Source organism: Eumetopias jubatus, unplaced genomic scaffold (assembly GCF_037043125.1).
Source record: "Eumetopias jubatus isolate StellerSeaLion01/CBP00866 unplaced genomic scaffold, mEumJub1_p1.0 scaffold_7, whole genome shotgun sequence".
In the NCBI taxonomy this organism is placed as follows: Eukaryota; Metazoa; Chordata; class Mammalia; order Carnivora; family Otariidae; genus Eumetopias; species Eumetopias jubatus.
The window spans coordinates 48,493,231-48,497,569 of record NW_028274813.1 but is presented as its reverse complement, the minus strand read 5'-3'; the positions used below and the strand labels follow the sequence as shown (position 1 = coordinate 48,497,569).

Here is a 4,339-nt window from a genome sequence, read left to right as displayed (position 1 = left end):
CAGCTCACCGCTGAACACCCAACGTGCTCTTCACAGGGTAGGAAGAGCGATGGCCTGGGAGCCAGAGGCTTGTCCTCACAAGGGGCTGAGCTCCTGACGGCTAATGTCACCCTGGGCAGGCCCCTCTGCCTCTTTGAACCTCGAATTCTTGGTCTATAAAGAACGAATAATAAAATTTGCCTGGTCTACCTCACTCCTTCCATAAGGTATTTCTACTGAGCTGTGACTATACCTCGGTGTGATTTGCACACGCACAAACATGCACGCACTCACACACCCACACACACATTCACACTCTTAGCCACTTGCTCTCTGTGCTGTTCATCAGACCACATAAAACAGACCAAAGCCGCCGTCTACCCTTGCCACCACACTGGTGCCCCTGAAGGTCCTGGCAGATGATCTCAAGAGCGCCAACACCACCCAAAAGAAAGACAAACACCAGGTCTTATTGGGTCACTTTCCATAGCCATGGTCCACTTTCTAACTGGGATGATGATGAAGCATGATTACACTGGTGAATTTGAAATCCTTGTTGGTAACAGCTGGGAAAATGTGAGCCTCACAGGAGGTTAAACAAGTGTGGAGCCCCAGACCTGCTGTGCAACTCAAAGATCCAGAAACATGGCAGGACAAGCTGCTCCTGTCTCTTCGGTTTGGTTTTATTGTACTGATGATGTCAGCTGGCACGACGGATGAAAACGCACAGAAGGGAAAATCCTGGGATTCTTTTTCTAGGGATGTAATACATACAAATGAAAGGTCTCAATGGACAAGAGAGATTGAGAGAGAGAGAGCGCAAAGCCCTGGATCAGCTGTCTGCCTGCTGCTGAGTCCCAGAGCTCTGGCCGAGGAGGAACTCAACCCTTTGGCATCCACAAGAGTGTCTAGCCTGGAGATTGTCCTGGGGCCAGCTAGGCATCCGGTACCTGTGGAATTCTCACCGAAGAGCATCCGGGAGCCATCCGCGTGCACAGAGGGGCACTGGCCATCCAGGTAGCCCAACCAAGCAGGACCCCAGGCTTGCTGCAGCAGAAGAGAAAGGGACGATGTGCCCTGGAGCCAGGGCGCTCGCGTAGGACATCTATGGTGTCTTTATTTTAGCTTTTACCTGCTGAGTGGAGGGCTAGAGGATGCTATAAACTGATACAGGGCCAGAGAAGACAGGTTTTACTTTGGGAATGGTGAGAATTCTTAGGCAGTGGGGCACCTGGGTGGCTCAGTTGGTTAAGCATCTGACTTGACTTTTGGCTCAGGTCATGATTGTGAGGTCATGAGATAGAGCCCCTCTCCTCTGTTCTGCGCTCAGCGTGGGGTCTGCTTGAGATTCTCTCTCTTCCTCTGCTTCTACCCTACCCTCTGCTTGCACTCTCTCTCTTAAAATGAAGAAATAAAAGCTTAAAAAAACCTCTTAGGCAGAAATGAGATTTGAAACTGGTCTATTTCTCTCCTCCACCCCCGGCCCCATTTTGTTAGCAACAATGATTTATGACACATCTACTCTGTGCCATGCATAGATAGCATCAGGCACTTGACTTATAGTATCTTCGTTTACATATCCTTTTCACAACGTTAGAAATGAGGTCCAGGAGCTCATGTGAGTTTTAGAACCTAAAACAGAACTTGGAGCTTCCAACTTCCAACGCCATGTCCCTCACTCCTTGGCTTTCCGCCCCCCCCCCAAAAAAAAGCGCTATCAGGAAGGAGCTTCTGCGGTCAAGTGAATTTGGGAGTGTCTGCATCTTGTGTCCCTTTCGGTTTCAGGATGCTAGTAGCTGAACGACACAGAACGCCCCGTGGCCTGAACAATGAAGAAACAAACCCAAGAGTTAATGCAACAGCTTAACAGCATCAGCGGCTGAGATCAGCTTCTCTGAGGTGTTCTTGGCTTTTCATGCTTCTAATATGACTGCAGCAGCTCTGAGCTCATGTCTTCACACAAGAATGTTCAAAGACAGGAAGAGGCAAGTACTTGTATTGTGGGGTTTTTTTGGTTAGGATTTTATTTATTTATCTGACAGAGAGAGACACAGCGAGAGAGGGAACACAAGCAGGGGGAGTGGGAGAGGGAGAAGCAGGCTTCCCGTGGAGCAGGGAGCCTGATGCGGGGCTCGAGCCTAGGACCCTAGGACCATGACCTGAGCAGAAGGCAGACGCTTAACAGCTGAGCCACCCAGGCATCCCATTGAGTTTGTTTTAAAAGTGAGGGAAACTTTCTAGAAGTCCCCAAGTCTGATGTGCCTGACATCCCATGGGCGGGGCTGCGTCTGGTGCCCACACCTACAGCAATCACTGCCAAGGGCAGTGGAGCAGACTAACCATCATGCCTCCCCGGCGCAGGGGAGGAGCCCACAAGACACACAGGAATCATAACCAAACAAAATCCAGGTTATCTGAGCAAAGAAGTGGGGCAGGGAATGGTGTTGAGGAGGAAATCCACAGGGTTTTCTGCATGCTTCTTGAAGATTGACATTGTACATTGGTATATTGAAGTCTCTCCATAGTAAAGAAACGCATATTACTTCTTTGAACGCATTGCTTCCCAAACTAATTTTTCCTTGGAGTTCTTATTAACTTCCAGCAGGCGCACTGAGGAAAGCGAGATCCCCCCAAGCCACTTGCCCGCGGTGACACGACTGTCCCGAGAGTTCTAGAGCACAGCCCTGGAGCCGCACAGTGCTCTGTGCAAACACAGAACAATGAGAACAGCTCAGGAATTTGAAGGAGAGTTTTCTTTGGCTCAATTAACTGGAAATAAAAGCAGGTTTCTTTCTTTTGCAGACTCCTTTTCTTTTTGGCCATTCGAAATTAATAGGTTTAAGACATTACTTTTCACTGACTTTCTTTCCGCTAACCTTGCCACCAGGGAGGGAGAAAATGATGGCTTTTAATCACGGTAAAGAGGATGCGATGGTTAGGTCAAACCAGGACTGCATTTCCTCCCATTCTGCAAGTGCATCAGCATTAGCAAAGCCTGTAAGAATGCTCTCCTGACTCATAGCTTCCCGTGGCCACTTCTCCAAAGCCAACCGCTCACCAGAAGCCTGGATGGTAGGCAGGCTGCCCTCCCAAAGCTCTCAACTCTGCAAACCCCTCCCTTTCCCTCCTCCTCCGTAATCCTCCCGCCTCCTCCCTCCCCCTCCTCCCTTGTTGTTGGACTTTTCTTACCGGTTTACGAAAAGGAGCGCGTGAGGTTTCTTTGACGTTGCTATTTGAATGAAAATAGAACCCCAGCTGTAGTGCTCTGCTCAGGGGGACAGCCAGGCCCCGGACCCCTGCAGGTCTGAACAGACTGAAAAGGGGAAAGGGATTCGGGCAGGCAGGAAGGTCACATTTGGCATGCAAGGTAACCAAGATTCAGGTTGATTTCACAGATACAGCCATTGTTCTCTCTCCTGTTCCTCCCTCGGTCCTCCTGTGGTCTGGCCTTTGTCCCCACTTTTATGTTATTTTTTTTTAAAGATTTTATTTATTTATTTGAGAGAGAGAAAGAGAGAGAGAGCACGAGAGGGGGGAGGGTCAGAGGGAGAAGCAGACTCCCTGCCGAGCAGGGAGCCCGATGTGGGACTCGATCCCGGGACTCCAGGATCATGACCTGAGCCGAAGGCAGCCGCTTAACCAACTGAGCCACCCAGGCACCCTGTCCCCACTCTTATAAGTGTGTTTTGAGAGGCCAAGCCATGCAGGCAGGCATGGCAGGGAAGGACTGGCACCCTCAGCCTTAATAAATGGTCCTGCAAGGTGACAAACTGAACCCTCTGGGCTAGGATCTGGAGGAAAGACTGGGTGGGTAAGGTCCACTTCGCTAGGATGACAGAGAGGAGCTCAGCTCATTCTACTTGGCTTATCCAGACACAGGACGATGCAACCAAGTGCCTTGTGCAAAACCGAGGTTGCCAGACGCCGGGTTATAGGCGGGTCTGTGATGGACCCTGCCTGGGCTCTTGCTCTTCGTCCTGTGGTCTTCCCCTCCAGTCTGCTGTACTTGTCTTCCTACTCTCTCACTTCAACATCTGCCTGGTTGAACCTTCCCACTCCCTGGGCTCTCCCTTCCTTGATCTCTTTATCAACCATTTCTTTTACCCTATCCTGGTAAAATGCCTCTCACGCATCTGCTTCTCTCCCATGGCCTCATCCAGACCTTAAGTCACTATCACCTCTTGCCTGCCTTGGTCAGCCACATTTTCACTCCTTCGTGGCCCAATCCACTCTCCACACCATAGCCAGTGTGACCTAAAATGTTACTCATCTGCTTGAAACCCTTTGGTGGTTTCCCACTGGATGAAGAACAAAATGCAATGAATGTCATCTTTGCAGGGGCCCACAGATCCCCAGCAGT

At 50.2% G+C, this 4,339-nt stretch overlaps 1 long non-coding RNA gene across 1 annotated transcript; it reads left to right on the top strand.

Moving 5' to 3' along the window:
• The first annotated feature begins 375 nt into the window (after positions 1-375).
• LOC148163885 (uncharacterized) lies at positions 376-2,780 on the top strand. The gene is made up of 2 exons (XR_015768632.1): positions 376-996; positions 1,765-2,780. It is a non-coding gene; the product is annotated as an uncharacterized LOC148163885 (long non-coding RNA).
• The last annotated feature ends 1,559 nt before the right edge of the window (positions 2,781-4,339 follow it).